The 18104-nt window shown below is 40.1% G+C and overlaps 1 protein-coding gene across 19 annotated transcripts in view; it reads left to right on the top strand.

The window, feature by feature from the left end:
• Positions 1–1981: 1981 nt before the first annotated feature.
• The window catches only part of epb41l2 (erythrocyte membrane protein band 4.1-like 2), an 87749-nt gene continuing 71626 nt past the window's right edge, over positions 1982–18104 (top strand). For all 19 annotated transcript variants that reach the window (XM_088932525.1, XM_088932517.1, XM_088932466.1 and 16 more), the window contains exon 1: positions 1982–2264. The gene's annotated coding sequence lies outside the window, so the exon portion shown is untranslated. The remainder of the gene's footprint in view (positions 2265–18104) is intronic.

Raw genomic sequence — 18104 nt, 5'->3', positions numbered from 1 at the left:
ATGTATTGCACAAGTCCCTGGCATATATTGCACAAAAACAGATCCCCATAGATGCAAAGACGTGTAGTCTGGCCTGTGTAAAATACAAAGGGGTACAGACTGGGGCAACTCAGGGGACTATTTCCCACTCAGTAGCAAATCACAGACAGAAAATAGGAACCACTTCTTCACACCGCACGCTGTGGGCTCCTGGATAGGTGTTGAGGCCCAGACCCGCATCACTCTCACTAATCAGCCCAACAAAACTTCAGATTCACTTATCTACTTAAAATACCAAATAAGCAAGACGGGCCAAATCGCATCAGTGAGGTCTGCCTGCTTGAACTGCAGCAGTCCTCTGTTTCCGTGGATGCAAGTAGGAGAAACCACATACAGTAATATCAGGACAGTACCACTGACACCAGGATGCTCTCAACACATAGCCAACATTTTTTAGCTGCAAAGAGACCAGATATCTGTAGCTTAACCTGGTTCTGTCATTGCAGGAAGCCATGGTTATGATTTAGAAATGATACTTGAGGAGAAGAAGGAATACCCTTGTATAGAACAATGGATAAAAAAAGAGAAGAACCTAAAAACATAGTCCCAACTGGTCATCCCCAAAAGCTGTAAAGACATGGCCTCACGCCCCTTGGATAAAGTCAGCACAAGGGACTAGGGACTGACTTCATATGACAGCATCTAACAGGGGTCAGGTACACTCTGAATATGGAATCATAATTTATATGGTCCCCAGTGTTGCTGTGGGAAATTCCTTCATCTGTAATATTCATATCGCACTTTGTGATGTTTTAATTTGGAGCCATGTGAGGTGTTAATTTTTGGTTATACTCCTTTAAAAACAATCCTGTAAATACGCTGATGTTCTACTATTTGAAAACCACGTTGTTTTATTCACGAACATTGCGCTATGCCTTTAAGACGGCCCATCGCCGATGTTCATTAGTGTAAATTCTAGAGGTTTCAGTTTTCAAAACGGAGAGGAAACTAGAGGTCAACGGTTTCTGACGTGCTTGTGTAGGTGCGTGTTTAGTTCACTTGAATTTGGAGGAATAGTTTTGGTATTGTGGAAAACCTCTCCTTTTTTTATTTAACGAAACCAACGTGAATGTCAATAAAACACGTCTAATTTTTAAAACTGGCGAAGTTTACTGTGGAGTCCACACGGGCCTAGTCAGACATAAGATCGCCTTTCTTACGGTGGAATTCGGATACTACAAGTGGATAAAAAAAGTGGCGAAACCTGTTTTTACAAACATAGTCCCGACTGGTTATCCCCAAAAGCTGTAAAGACATGGCCTCACGCCTCTTGGATAAAGTCAGCACAAGGGACTAGGGACTGACTTCAAATTACAGCATCTAGGTACACTCTGAATACGGAAGCCTAATTTATAGTCCCCAGTGTTGCTGTGGGAAATTCCTTCATCTGTAATATTCACATCCCGCTTGCCACTTGTGTTAACACTTGGGTAATGTTTGACGTGACGAGGTTCACAAGCTGGACAGCACTGAACTGTCTCCGATACTCCTGGCAGAGGTGACTGAACCTAAACTGAAGTCAAAAGACAAAAGTTAAACCAAAAAAAAGAACAGGTGGAGCGGCCATCCACTGCAGCATGTTGAGGGATATCCGTTACTTTTACCTTTTAAAGCTCTGTATTACTTAAACTGCTCCGTTATAAGTGAAACACGCGTGCACTGAATGTCTGACGTTCACAACTTTCATAAGCTAAAAGACGTCATGGTCTTAAGAGTCAACGCATAGCACCAGATTATTCAATTACATACGATGTGTGAATGTGAAGTCACCTACACTACCGGCGTAACTCGCCCCAAAAAACGCATTAAACTCCTGTAAAAAGTTGTGCACGTACGTCGCACATACAGTAGTCGGAGCCCTTTCTCCCTGCTTGCGCAGCGAGCATCGCCGGCACCACCGCTGCCTTGGCACAAGGTCAGTGGGAGGAGGGGCTCTCCATCAACAGACGGTGCAGGAACCCAATCACGACGCCATGTTGCCCCCACGGTGGGCCCGGGGAGGCCAATGAAATCGGAGAAGGATGGAGCAGGACCTATTTGTCCGGGGAGGGGGAGAAGAGGAGGGCGGGGAGGTAACGTGTCCGGTGGATTGGGGTTCCCTCCCAGCGAGATCTGGTCTGGGAATTTCAATTTCAGAGAGGGAGCGGAGGGCTGGTGTTGGGAAAGTGTTGTCGCCGCGGACGGCTCTCGAAGGCTGCAAGTCGCTACACTGTTTTCGGAGCCAGGTGAGTGAGCACACGTGTGGCCGGCCGGCTGGCCAGCAGGAGAAGGACTGGTAATAGCTGATTTACCTCACCGGCCGTGATTTATAAACGGAGGTACGTGGATGGATGCACGGATGTACCTGTGTGTGTTTGTGTGTACAGTATCGCGGTGTTTCTGAGCGTCTTGCGGATGCTGTGCACAGCTTTAGGACCTGCATTTTGCTCTCTCAGCCGGGGAATTCAAAAATAACTGCGTTGCCCGTCGGAAGGGAAAATACATTTGCAGAGGAAGGGGGAATAACTTGATACGGACGGCGTAGCGTGATTCAGTCAACAGATTTGTTGAAATCTGTTTTTGTTTTGAAAGCGGCTCTGGCTCAGTTTTTGTTTGTTTGTTTGTTTTTTGCACGATGCTACCAGTGAGGTTCAGCTGTTTTTCTCCGCCGATGCGTTGTAAAAGCTCTTCATAATCTCTGGCATCATTACTGTGTCATCATGTAACCCCAGCAGTCACTGTCAACAACGTTAATCCACTTAATTTGTTTTGTAGTAAACATGAATGAAATGTTTATTTTGGGAGATTTTGCATTTTTGGGGGTCCATCGCTGGCATTGTTTTAACATTTGTGGAAGTTTTTTTTGTTCCCAGCTGTTTTTTCCCTTATTTTTTTTTACTGTCCTTCGGTAGTTTATGAGTCGAATCACATTCCGTGCATCTGTTTGGATGTCACCACAGGAGCGACTTTCTTCAGAGAAAAGCCCTCGTAGTGTATATATATTTCACGCTGCAGTGTGTGGTAATGTTTTATTTGACTAATATATTAAAGACCCTTTATAATTTCGCCTTGTAATCTAGTTAATTAAATGTAGTTTTACGTACACTATCGTCAAGCACTGTACAGTTAGTTCACGTCAATGCGGCGTGTGTATGGCAAAATTACATCTGGCATTTGTTGGATTAAAGGGGTTAAGATCGGTTTTACATCTTGAATGAGCTCGGCAGTGCGCACAAATTTCTGATGCCGCTTGTTGGTAGTATTACTGTATGTTGTTGATTTAAAAAAAAAACTCCACGGCGCCATTTTAAGCTCAGCGGTCTGCGCTGGTTATGATTTAGCTCCTGCTCCTGGCTGACAACGGGGAAAAAAATCATGTTGAGCGAAAAGCAAAGGGAATTAATTGAATTTACATTTATTATATTTCTATTTAAAACAAAAAAGCTCTGACGGAACAATAATCCACTTTTTCGTTTTGATTCACCTTTTAAATGTAATGTTTATTAAGCCCTTATTATACTGTACAGTAGCTAGGGCATAACGGAACTATTCGTCCTCCTACTGTACTGCTTGTGTAGTATATTATCACACACAGATGGGTTGATAACATTTTTGAGAACGAATGCAACAGTTGACTGTACAGTAATCAAATATACATTTTAACACGTTTCTTTGATAGCACCAGTCCCATTTTGATTCGCCGTGATTAAGAAATTGTTTAATTTGTAAAGACTGGAGAAACTCCAAGGGGAGAGACCCCGTTTTATGAATGAAGTCGTGTATGTGAATATCTGAGTACTGTACAGCAGCCTTGCCCCCATAAAACCTACCTGTACAGTAGCACTGCCTGTCCAAGGTAAGACCTTGTGCAGAGGTTCATCAGCTGGGTTCACCATTTCACATGGTGCATGATTTACAAAAGCTGTGTAACCTCAGTTTTAATGAAGATTCATAATAATAACCTGTACTTAACAGACACTACTTCGTAGCTAACTTCGTATTTTGGTCATTTTAGGAATCGCTGCATGTTTCAGTGATCAACATGCTTAAAATCCGTAAAACTATTCATCTCCTTTCATTGTGTCGGAAAATTTTTAGTATAACTTGGTGTCTTTTTGCGTTGCTAAGATGTCAGTCGTCACTTTTCAGTATCCGTTTCCTGCTGCTGCTGGTACGCACAAATCATTTTAGCCACGGTGCAACCTGTGTCTCGGTTGGCCAAGTTGATCTTGCTAATCATAAAGACCCTTAATTCTTGTGTGTCAGACATTCTCTCTCACACTTATCTATCACAGTAACCACAATATCAACTTAAATAATTATGCGGTCTGAGAACATGAACAGAATTAACTTGAATACTGTATTTGCAATTCCGTAAACTTGGTAGACTGTGGAGGGCAGGGTTGTGTGTTGGCACCCGTGAAAGGTAACTGGGGCAGCACTGTGGTGCAGTGGTGAACATTGCTGCCTTCCTGGGGTGCTGTTTGTGTGGAATGTGTATGTTCTCCCTGTCTTTGTGTGGGTTTCCTCCAGGTGCTCTGGTTTTCTCCTACAGTACAAACGCATATTGGTTAAGTTAATTGGCTTCTGGGAAAATTGGCCTAGGTGTGTGTGTGTGCCCTGTGATGGACTGGCGTTCCATCCAGGGTGTACCCTGCCTCGAGCCCTTGGTTGTTGGGATAGTCTCTGGCTCCCCTGCAACCCTGAATTGGAAGACGTGGTTGGAAAATGAGCGGATGGAATGGTCACTCAGCTTAGTTTTCTCAGACAGTGGTCATACGATTGGAGACTTACCAAATTTCCATTATATTTGACAAGATCTTAACTTTGTTGTTACAGTTTGGGTACAGTGTTGCTGCATGTGCTAAAATTTGGATGGAAAATTTCTTAGTCTCTTGAGTGTGCACCAGCTGGTAATTTCTAAAGCACGTTAATGACACCCTCAACTCCATAAATGTGACTTAATTCCTCAGTGGAATAGAGGAAGATTACTTGTACTTAAGTTACAGGAAGAAGTACTTGTTCCATTGATATCATAGTTTTGTAGATTTTTGGGTGGCTGTGGTCTAGTGATTTAAACTTGATGAAGTCATCTTAAATGTCACCTGTTAAATTTTAAATACTCCCCTCTTATGTCATCATATGTGCAGAAAGCATTTTTAAAACTCAATATACATTAATACAGATGTGTTCGATTGTGCACAATCTGGCCTACCCAAGTTTCTCTGGCAAATCAATTAATGCTCTGTAGGAAAAACAGATAGGGGCTTGCCCCAGGGGAAAACATTTTCAATAAAACGCTCTTTAAGAGCTGTCATCGGTGTTTTTTTTTGCTGTCAGACAAAAGTGTTTGCTAAATGTTTGTCATTGCTTAACAATGACACATGGAGCATTAGTCTTACTGTATAAAGTTATTATCTGTTGTATTTGATTACTTTGCAAAGAAAACAATCTCAAAGAGGTGTTGGATCCACTGGTGGCTAGCCCACCTGAAGTATTACACGAACGTACAAATGGCACAGAGGTGTGTTGTTTATTTTACAAGAATGGCATATTGGCTCCTTTCTGTGTTTTTCTTAATTTTCGCTGGGCCTGACATTCAACAGGTTGTCGCTTCATCACACTCCTGTCCTGTGAATTATCTCACTGCATCTCATTATCTACTGCGATGTAGTGTGTATGCAACAGCCAGCGACATGCGAGTGGTCAGGATCAGTCATAATAGTTCCTTATACTTATATAGCGCTTTTCTGGACTCAAAGCGCTTTACAGGTAATGGGGACTCCCCTCCACCTCCATCAGTGTGCAGCCCCACCTGGATGGTGCGACGGCAGCCATAGTGTGCCAGTACGCTCCCCACACACCAGCTCTCAGTGGGGAAGAGAGCAGAGTGATGAAGCCAGTTCATAGATGGGGATTATTAGGAGGCCATGATTGGTAATTTTGCCAGGATTTACTCTTTTTGAGAAACACCCTGGGATTTTTAATGACCACAGAGAGTCAGAACCTCAGTTTTATGTCTCATCCGAAGGATGGCGCCTTTTCACAGTATAGTGTCCCTGTCACTATACTGCGGCATTAGTATACATGTCATAAAACATGTTATCAATCTCCAAAATCTGTGTACTTTGTTTTTCCCCAAAACAAATGTGCATGAATAGAGCGATGAGCTTCGTGTGAGGTTCACTCTGATGAATGCTTGTTTTGATGCACACAGAGATTTCAAATATTAATTAAATTAATTTAACTTCAGTAATGTACGGTACATTACATTGTCTTAAATGTTGCTAATTGATTTACAGACATTTGATGCGGAGGTCAGTGCTGCAGCCTCGCAGTTCTTTAGTCCTGGGTTTGATTCTGGCCTGTGGAGCTTAGGTGTTGAGTGTGAGTGGTTCCTCCATCATGGCCTTGTGTGGTTTCTCTGGGTGCTCTGGTTTCTGTCCTGCTTTAATGAAACGTAGTCCAGAGACATACTGATTTACAAATATTCATATATATTTTTTATATTTCTACATGTATTACAAAAATTTTCCTAAATACAGTATATACCAATACTTTCAATAACCTGAAAACTAGGCTTAGAAAATTAATCTTGCCATGAGCTTGCATGCTTGTGTTGTGCACAGACTGCAAGTACTTCCAGTGTCCTCAATCTTTTATTACATTATGTTTAATAAATGTGTGGCTTTTGAAGCATTAGTGCCATATCCTGTGATATTTTTAACTTTGTTGCAAGAAAGTTTGTGTTGTAAAATAATTGGTTGAACAGAAGGTTGTTAAACGTCCTAGACCAGTTATTAAATCTTGGTAACAAAATAAATTCATTGACGGGCTAGAAAAAAAATGACAAATTTTGAATTAAGCATAAAATCGTGAACTTTGTGAAAGTACTGTAAGTTCCCATGTTAACGCAAACTTGCATTTGAGTTCCCACGAATTGTGACGCGATGAGGCCCTTCCTGCTCACTAGTCACCGCACTGACTAATGCACTCTGATGTACGAGTGAATAAGTATAGGTTCTGAAGCAGAAATTTCCCTGGAGAAATGTTAACTTTGCATGCAGATCATATTAGAGCAAGTTAGTAGTATTTGTCGGCAAAACTGTTTAATTTGAAAGCAATATTTCTATTGGATTGAAAGAGATGTATTCACAAGCCTGCTTGTTTACAATGTCAAAGGCCCACTTCGCCTGACTGGAGGTTTTGTTGCCTTGTTCTGAATTGCTGGACATGGCGCTGCACGTACCTGGAAATGAGGTAAAACCTCCAATTTACATTTGACTTTTATTGCGGTTTGAAATACACTCATCAATGCTGATTCTTTCCAACCCTGAAATAGAAAAATAGCATTGCAGTTCCAGTTTAAATTCTGTATGAATTTATGATCATCCTGTATAAATTATACAAGCATGGTTAATCATGGTTATATGTTTTGATTTCATTCAGCTTCAGCTAGAGTATTACAGTGCTGTTTGTCTGTATACCCAATAGTGTTTCCTTGCTGATTCAAGTGATCTTCTCTCTCATTCTCTTGTACCTTATCGTAGTGTGAGACAACAAAAGATTGAAGCCATGTCTGGTAATAGCAGGAGCCATGTCATAGTAATTTCCAGGAGTTTCCTCTTCAGGGATTCTATTTAAGACCTGGGTGTGTATTTCATACGTTATTGTTATGTTGACACGTGAAGCTGCTCTTCCTGCAGTCCTTAGTATTGTTCTTAGCAGCTGAGTGTCTTGGTGGGCTTTTCCTAAAAATAAACATATAAGCTAGGCTACAGGCGCTCCTGAGTGGACTAGGAGGTGAAGGCTTCCAGAGCAGTTTGAACTGTCGGGTCCAGATGTTGCACAGTTGACCCAGGGGTTATGAGTAGGATTCCCCACCCTGCAGTGATGTCAGTGCTCTCCTGTCACGCTCTGCAGAGCTTTCAGCTTGTTGACGCGTGAAGCTAGGCTCATTGAGTGGCTGGGTGGGTTGAAGAAGCATGTTTGCTCCTTATTCTGTCTGTCCAGTACAGGAGTTAGAGCTGAGACGCAAGGCCGCATTGGCAGTTGTGTACTGATGTGTAAATATAAAATACAACAAAGATGTTTAGAGCACAGGTATTTCCTTTCAGTGATGGAACTGCCAAATTGCCTCACAGATGGTGATTCTAATCCTGATTGCTTTGAAATATACTGTTTTTGAATTGAATGTTGAAAATGAAATGAAACATTGAATGTTGTCTTGATTACAGTAATACATGCATTTACTTGTGGCCTTTGTCATTTACAACTTGCATCATTGTGGTGTTCTCCTATGAACTGATATTTTGCTTTCTGCTAGATCCTTTGTCCCGCTTAAAGGTGTTTTATTTGGGTCTGAGGTTACCTTGTGCAGAGCTTTTTCTTTTTTGTAAGTGTTAAGCTTTTTTTGAGCTTTGCATCATGGTTTTAAATCTAACTGCATAGTTTTAAATTGTACTGCAAAATACTTTCCAGTCAACAACAGAGGATAATTTGGAAACTTAGTAATCTTTAGTAATAGCCAGTAGGCAATCATGCAAACTAAAGAAAACTACATATAGATCTCTGGGTACTGGAATTAATAACTTCCAGTACCCAGAGATCTATATGTAGTAAATTTATGTTCAAAGGTATGTTTTATTTACACATTTACATGTTGAACATGTTACTCTAAGAGCACTTTGGAGTCTCTTGTTATCTTCTTTTTAGTATCAAACTGAAATGTACTCGCCTTGTTTTAGTTTATATCAAAGAGCAGAGGATCTTACAACGACAATGTCTGTTTTGTTACTATTTTGCACCCCTTTCTGCTAAAGGCTCTAATGTCCACCTGCCTGACGGTGTTTGTTGCCGTACAGCTGTGTCTGATGAGAGGGAGTGTGTGAGCAACGATTTTGAAAGCGGGCTGTGGCTGGTCTGGAGCCCTGAGCTAACCACCATCACAGCAATCTGGGTCACTCTGGGACTCTGCCTGAGGGCCAGACCATCTGTGGAACGTCCCTCCATGAACTTCAGAATGGCCCGATGGAAGAGTAACGCCATTACATTTTGTTGCTTTCATTGAGCAACATTGTCTGTGTTCTGTGATATAACTAGGCCTCTTACTGTGGTTAATATACTGAACTGTACAGAGGGCTCTGTTCAGTCACTGGCCACAATGTGAAGCCCTGCCTTGCACCCGTTGCTGAGACCCTGAATCAGAAACTCGGTCATGTGCTGTAGCTCTGCGAGCTGGGCTCTGCTTGTCTTCCACAAAGCTCTGAACTGTTTGCAGTCCAGTCCTAGGTCGTTCTTCTCGCAGGGTTTCCTTGTGGTACATGTTTGTGGGATAGACATGTAGTCTAAATGTTTAATCGGTCAGTTCTGAGTTACGTGGGTTGTCCTGGCCAAGGAAGGTAATGGAAGTGTCTAGGGCTCTATACAGTAGTAAGGCTCCTTGTGCTGCTTAATTAATTCCTGCCTGTTCACATCAGGCGCGCATGTGAGTGGCTGACTGATTTTTTTTTTATACCTCTTCCAGCTCATCTGAGTGCGTTGTGTATATGTGCCTCTTCCCTTATGTCAACGAGCTTTTGTTAGCGAGGGAAGTTTAGACAATGGGAATCTTTATCTTAAGGCCTTTTGCAATTGTTTAATAATGTGAAGTTCCACATTAGGCCTGCTTGTTTTGTTCGCATTTCTTGATACCCACTTCAGCTTGTACTGCATTGTGGCTGGTGCATTTGTATTCTAGATGGGCAATATTGATGATCGTAAGCATTGGAAAACCCTGTACAAGATAAAACGCACTTTATTTTACTTGGGCTTGAGCAGTATTGTAGCTGGGTGCAGTCACTTTCTCTCACTTGCAGTATGCATGAACTAGCCTTTTACCAGTATATTAGGAACTGCACTCTGTAGTATACTGTAGTACATTGAGAATAACCTCATTTACCATGTTTAATGAATTAACGTATAGTAGATAATGCAAAACTTCACCCAGAAACCTGCCATGCACATTACTGTTGTAGATAATGCACATTGTGCAGTGTTTTGCTGGGAATCGCCTGATATGCGATTCTAACATTATTTCCCTTGAATTTAATCAGGATTGTTATGTATTAGATGAATACAGCATTCTATTAATTCAGAATACTTTTCAGCTAGAAAATATTTTTGCTGATGTTTACGTTTGTTTTTTTATAATAGGTCCAGTAACACAGAGGTTTTATGTTTCACATTTTCTCAAGTGATTTTCTCAAGTGAAGAATTTTGTTCTTCTCTTGCTTTCAAAGTTTTTTTTTCTTTCATGGTTTTCAAGAGTTAAACTTGAAGCTATGTATCAGCTGAAGTCTTTATAATGTTTGAAAATTATTTTAGGGTACACATTACATTTGGGTTGCCAATGCTGTTGTAAATATGAACATTCTAATATAATAACCAGCCTCTGTTGTATATTAATTGCACGTTTGTAACAAAGTGTTAGTCCTGACAAAAACCGGAAACCTACCCCTTACTCTAGGGTAATTGGAGTAAGTTACTTGGCTCAATTTAAAATGTTTTAAAAATGTATTATTAGCTGAGTTATGAATATTAGTAATTAGCTGGGTTATCAATTCATAAAATGTTATTTGAAAAGAATGTACATTATTTTTTCCTTTGAAAAACAGCTCAAAATGGCAAGAATTGTCTAATGCAAAGATTTAGTCCTTCTGACCAAACTGTAATTCTTACCTTGGAATGCTTAAAATGGTTTATATTAAAATAATTTGAGTGATTTAATAACCGTACAAAATGCATTTAAATTAAGAAAAAGATGTGAAACTGGATACCACTCCAGCTGTAATACTGTACTGTACAGTGCAGTAGTACCAGGGTGCTTTCAGGGGCTCAGCAGAAAGTTGTAAGTGAGGAGTTTCAGTGAAATTAAATACAGTTGTTCTTCATTAAATTGAAGCGAGGAATTCAGGACTCATTTGCTGTTTAGACTTAGCTCTAAATTGAAAGTAGTGATCAAGGTTGCTACTAGTTATAGTTTAGTCTACCAAGCCATGAGATCAGTGTGAAGGTTTCTTAAAAATCCTGTGTCTTGCGCCTTTCATTTTGTTTGACTAAATGACACTTAACATTTTGAGTTCATTCTCATTCATTGCCATCAAGAGACATTACGGGCTCTCCATTATGGATGGAAATAAAATGAAGAACCACCTTATAAAACTTGAGTTTGGTTTTGCTGTCGGATATCTACTAAGATATTTAAGGCCACCTTTTCACAATTTCCTTGTGTATATTATTAAGTCCAATCTAGTGGGAAAAATAGTGTCACACAAAGAGAAATATAGTGTCAAAGTTAAGTAAAATGGTAACTTTTTCCCCTTTAGATAATTTGAGTGCTGGGCATCCATATTCCTGGCAGTCAGGGAGTACAACAATAAGACAGGAATTAAATGTCTTACAGCTGTTACATATTTCACGCTGTTTTGTAGGTGGTGGGTCTCTTCAGTGGCCGTTGCAAATTGCAAGGGTCTGCACACTTGTGCGACACCTCAGTACTGTTCTTAGTTGAGAATAAGACACCACTGGATTCACCATCTCAGGTCGGGCAGCTTCTGCAGTGCCAGCTGGGAAGCAGAAGTGACAATTGAAAGTTGCTTTTGCACAAATGTGGCTAGCGATGATCGGTAAATCTTTTTAATTACAAAGGAAGGAGAAGGACTGTGATACTGCATTAGTTTTCACTGGCCAGTAAGAATAATCTGCACCCTCATGTCCTCTTCCCATTTGAAGGACAGTAAGTTTCTAACAGACCAAACAACTCTTCAACTTGGAGAGCAATACAGTGCCCGCATGACCACATAGAAGCAGAATGTTCAGTACAATACTTTCCTTTTACTCTTCAATTTTTGCATGATTTATAAATAATCAAATTTGTCTTAGCTTCTAGTTAGGCTGCATCAGAACAGCACTGTAGTACTAATATATATCTTAGTTACCAGTATTAACTTGCACATATTTTGCATTTCTGATTTTGTATTGCATGCTTCACTTTTTTTATGTGACACTGCTTTGCCCACGGTGAAGAGTGAACTGAACCTGAATTTGTGTGCAGGCAGAAATTTGAATAATTTTGTTCTGGTTTCAAAGAGGGAAGTTTTTTCTTTTTAGGAGTGTGTTGCAGTAATGGAAACTGTTATAAACTGGATAGCAGAGTATATGTATATATTTTATTTAATTCATATGAATTGTACTGTGCTGATATTATTGCTTCATGGCTTTCAAAAGGTAGTAAAGCATTGTTACACACACCACCTTTCTTAAGAGCTGAATATTTGCTTTAAGACAATTTTTTTTTCAAATGGATCTTAAGACTCTGGGGGTTTAATAGATTGTGGTCTGTCTGCATGTCTCTGCCGTAAATCCATTTTGAGACCATAATTCAAATCCCTGGGGAAGATTGAGTGCATGCATTAATAATTTATTGTTTTTTTCTTCGACATTAATATATTTTTACATGCAGCAGGGTATGTAGGCATTGTGATGACTTGTAAGTTACTGTAGGAGGTTAGTTTTTTCAGCTCACTGAGGTCCAGCACCTGTAACGTTCAAAGTCACCGAGATTATTTTCAGATATAGTTCAATTTTTAATTGCTACCCATGAATTTGAAATGCAAACTATTTAAAAGTTTTTTTTTTAAGTACAGACATTGATATTTAATGGAAACAGCCTATGATAGGTGCACCAGCTTGTGATAGATGCACCTTGGACTTTAAAGGTTGTACCAGGATTTGAAAGAGTGCTTTTGTGGTGGTCATTCCCTGGCTATATGACCCCATTTAATCCAGGCCCTTGCCTTGAATCGGAGTTCTTGAATACGTGGATTCATGTCAAGCTGTGTTACAGTGGCTAGGAAGGATTGCTTGATCATGATCTGTTTGATGCAGCTCCATCTAGTCCGGATCTGCAGATTATAGCAGGGGTTAGCCTGCCTCAAGACCTGGAATAAACAATGTTTGAATTGTGTCTAGCTATTGAGTTGCTGAAATAGGAGAAAAATAAATGGCGTGGTGATGTCCCTTTTTTAACTAGATTTTTTGCATGATTAACTCTTATAATATATATATATACCTGTGATTACCCTAATCAAGGATAATTCCTTAAAGATCCACTAGATATTTTTGATTTAGTTGAGGTTTATATCCATAGTGGGATACGTTTGCACCAGTGATGCAGATGGACATTTCTTCAAAGCAACTCTGAGTCAAGTACCCGGCCTGAGCAGTGTCACATGTGACATTTGGGCACACGTCTTTCCACTTCCGAATCATTTTGAGTCATTTTTTCTGTTATTCGTGTAACAAAACCACTTTATAATGATTTAGATACAGTGTTATAAAATCCATATGGAGACTACTCAATGGTTAGAAAGCCGTATCCGTCTCATGGTCGTGACTCAGTGTATTAAGTACTTGACTCTAATATGAAAAGCCCACATTTTATAAATCCTGTCATTATGCTGCTAACTTAAATATTTCGAGACTATATTTGGCAGTGATGTAAAATCATAACGGTACATTTTCCCTTCATCACATTTCAATTACAGTACATAAATGCCTGTTAGATGAACACGTGATTGTTAGTGTTGTATGTGCGTCTTCTCTCTTTTGCATTCACTCATCACTCGCCAGTGTGCCCGGGGTCTGTCTCCTGCTGGCTGGCCGCAGTGGTCAGTGTAGATGTCCTGGAGGAACTGCCTGTGGTGGACTGCAGGATGCTTCAGCGTTGAGAGAGATCAGAGGTCTAGGGTTCGAACTACAAGATTTTCTGCTTCTTTTAATTCTCGGATCAATACATTGAAACTCTTTTGTCCTGAAATCGAAGTGACGGAGTGATTTAATGTGCTTGCCTTGTCGCAGATTTAGTGGTTCTTGTATGAGTAACGGTGTTGGAGGGGAGCAGCACTGCTGGATGTGTGACCTAATGCTAATAATTTCTTTCTCTTTTTAATATTTGCTCTACACAGTTTGTGTGTTACATGTTTCGTCATGGGCGAGCATAACACAACGTGATCTTGAGATGGTCAAGTTCCTTGTAAGTTTCTACATGTAGATTGAAGCCGTTGCTTTCAGTAACAAAGCACGTCTGTTGGAACAAAAGGGCAACAGACAGATAGTATCCCTGCAAATGTGACTTTGAATAGTTACGGTCCACTCAAGTGCTGTCACCCCATACCTGCCCGTTTTTATTTTTATTTGATAAGATGTCCTACCAGGCTATTTTCTTTGGACTTAATCGTTCAAATGGAAAGCAAGAACAAAGGTTCGAAAACCAAGTTCCCAGCTGAACTCGCTATGGATTTGTAGCTGTGCTGCAGCCCGATGGTGAGATCTGCTTCCGCTGCTGTGAAGGAGCCAGGCTGGAGTTATCATTCAATAGACGCAGCGAGCACCAGCATGGAATATCCTCGTCTGGAAGGGTGGAAAAGGAAGAAGAAACCTGCCCATTAAACCTGAACTTAGCAGGACACTCTGGGAACACGTAGCATACAAGGAACTAGAGAAAAGTTTCACATGCTGTATATTCCAAAGACCCTCTGAAGAGTATGGAACACGTACTCTTTTAAGAAATTGAAGGGAACCATTTGCAGATCAGGATTTTTGGAAGATGGATTTATGTTGTCGTGGGAAATTCCTTTATCTGTGACATTCAAATTCACGTTCCAAGTACGAACAGCTGCTTAAGGTTTACTTGAAGACTCGAAACAGGAAAAACAAATAGAGGAAACCGGTTCAGTTATTTTGGCCCTGAAATCCATCAGATTATGGGTAAAAAAACAGCAAAGGAGGTCGTATGCTTGCAAGACAGAATATGCAAAGCCATCCTCATTTAAAAAATATCTGCTGGAATGTGACTCCCTTTGTTTCTCTGTTAAACGTGGAGGACCGAAAGGTAATTGTTTGTAAATCTGCGTGAATCTGCTTATTAAAGAATAATCATTTTATGTTCTTTATCTGCAAGGTGAAATACACCAAAGGGTAAGTTGTAGAATGGAAATCCAATTGAATTGCATCCTTTTTTCAATTTATTTCATCTTTGTTTTGTTTGCAGTACAGCTGTATTTTAGTAAAAATGGTATTTGGTTGGGATTTTCTACTACACTGGACTCAAGAACACGAGGGGGTGGGGATCATAAGAATTAAGATCATAAGAAGAATTGTTTAATAATAATTCTTTTCATGTTCCAATTCTGTAAAGGACAGTGGTCTAAACACACTACATGCTTTATTGAAGACCTGAGCGATAGTTTAAACAAACCTTAGTCTCATTTTGAAGAGGAGTGTGAAGCTCCAGCAAGCTTTTCTTTTCAAATCCCACCTCTTGCGGCTGCTTAGAGGAGTATGTAGGATCAGACTGTAATTTGACATGGGTGCTTGAGGGATTTGCAATTACATTTGAACTCTGATACATTTCCTTTTACATTCTCTTGCTTTTGACATCATTTGCCCTCATAATTATCCTTCACCCTGTGTAAGAGATTGCTTAACCATTCGGAAGGGTTGTGGGAACCTCTCATGTTGCACTGCTTTACTCAGATGTCCTGCAGTGAATACAGTGCGCAGTCTAGGCTTGTCACAGTGGCCTGATTCATGTGGAGTGAAGCTTAATTTGCAACATCTTGCTGAAAATCCAATATATAAAGATCTTCAGTATGAACTCTGGATTGTGTGTTGTATTTAATAATTATGGAGCTTACTACTTGCTTTTTTCTGTGATGTGTACAATCTTGGGTTTTAACTGAAAATTCTAGAGTGCAAGAAGCTGTAAAATGAAGAAAAACATCTGGGAAAGCAATTATGCTCTTACTTCAGGGAGGAAAACTTTAATTGTGTAAAGACCCCATTCACAGCCACTCTCCTGTGCAGGGCAAGAGGGAACATTAACTGAGAGGGTGGGATACGAACAGCCAGCACTAGTGGAGCTGTGTTTGGGTCCTGGGTTCAGTTCTGGACTGGGAAGTGGTGAGTGTTTCTGTGGGTTTCACTGGGCGCTGTGGTGGTATGTGCTGGATAGGTTCACCGGTGCCTCGGCATTGTCAGTATGTGTGTACCCACACATGGACTGGCACCCAGCCAGGGGCAGAGTCCTGCCTGGCCCTCTGCTCTGCATTACCCTTCAGGTATGGCTGGATAGTAACAGAACCTGTAAAAACACGCTTTTTAAGGAGAATACAACTGACAGTGCTTGTATGCTTAAAGACAGAGGAGTGGAAGTTGACAAAATCGCACCGCCCACATCACATTGTGCTCCATTAGCTCTGTTCCAGAACTGGAACTCTGTCAGGCATGTTTTATTTAATTGGCTCCATTTTTAACTTTTTTTTTTAGTTAAATTGCTGCGCTTATTGCTGGTTGTGAAATATGAACTGGTATTGCAAACCCACAGTTTATGACTTGTGTGCAACGACAACTTGCTGCTTAGTGTTTCTGTTGAACATCTATCTGCTCGCCTGTGCTTACCAAACAATTAAGGTCATGTTTGGTTAAAGTAAAGATGTCTCCCTGTGCATAATAGTTAATCCTTAAATATTAATATAGAATATACAAAAAATAATCATTGTGTATATATTGGATTTGCTTTCAATATATTATATATTATATAATAATATTAATAATTATTATATTATTAAACTGCTATTTAAAAAGTAAAATATTTTTAACAAGGATATTGCTAAACTTGTTTCTATTACTGTGAATTGTGCAATGAGGTTCAAATATTGCCAGTATACTACAGATTTACTGTAGATTTTATTATAGATACAATGTTGTAGAATACAAGATTGGTATTTAGGGCTATATCTTTTTTTTTCTCCCCCATTTATGTGCACGTCGGCAATTATTTTCTTCAAGTGTGCGTCTGAAATTATTTTTGCTCGCGTGCAGCGTTCTAATGAGGGTGTGAAAAAGTTTGAAAAGTACATCTGTGTCGTTAGAAAGCAGAAGTTTCTGCATCAGGCACTTGTATGAACTTTCTCAGCCCCACTTGAGATTCCCTCAGGTCACTGGTCTTCCTGCTGCCTTGTGCACTGAATGGTGGAGCTTTTTTGTGGACCCCCAGTGTGTGCCCTTTCATTCCTGTACCGCAGAACTTTTACATGAAGGCCTCAAATTAGCAATGTTATGTCAAAAGGTTAACAATATAAAAACATACAACCGTATTAAAACCAGGCGAATGTAGACTGGACCTTAAAATGACCAAGAAATTCTCACCAGTTTAGGAAGGCAGTCTAAGAATTAAGAATAAGGAAAGGCTTCAGTTTGATTGCTTGAGCAAATAATCATTTTCACTTGGATAATTAAGAGCTCAGGTGGAAAGAAAATGGAATCCTTCTGGCCCCCCAGGCCTGCTCTGGTGTACTTCTGTTATAAAAGCTCACTTCAGAAGTGATTAAAAAGTGTTTTGCAAAACAGCTCTCATGATCTCGCAAACAGATTTTTCGTAGTACGATTTAACCTGCTCTTCATACTTCACAATAAATGTCAGTGTTGTCAACATAGTCTGATTCCTAGGCCTTTATCACAGTATAAAAGGATATTTTTCAAGTCATTGTCCTAATGAAGGCGTAGAGACATCATCCAGCACAGAGCCAAAGACGTTTCCTTAATTTCAGACCCTGCGATGTGTATCTCTTGAAAATGCAGCTAAAACGAAACCGCACCTAGTTTCACTTTAACTGAAAGAGAATTTTGGTTTCAGCTGTTTGCCACACTTTGTATTGTGTTTTCTGGGCTGTTTGAATCGGATTACAGTAAGAAGGAAATAGGAGCCCCAACCTCACTGTGCTATAGCCAGTTCACCACTGTAATGGGTCAAGTTATAATGGAGTAGCACTCTATTTCACTGCAGTCACTTCTATGGAATAAGAATAAGTAATGCAAAACAATACTCTTAATGCCCACCGTAACATAATACCCTTGACTGACTATTATAAAGTGAAAAAAAGTTTGAATGGTTTGAGTCAGCATTCTCCAGTATTTGTTTTGAAATACATAGGATAATCAAGGAAATAAAGAGTCCCAGACATTTGTGCCTGTGGTTTGGCTAT

Source organism: Atractosteus spatula, chromosome 2 (assembly GCF_055471065.1).
Source record: "Atractosteus spatula isolate fAtrSpa1 chromosome 2, fAtrSpa1.hap1, whole genome shotgun sequence".
Lineage (NCBI taxonomy): Eukaryota > Metazoa > Chordata > Actinopteri > Semionotiformes > Lepisosteidae > Atractosteus > Atractosteus spatula.
This window is presented reverse-complemented; position numbering and strand designations above follow the sequence as displayed.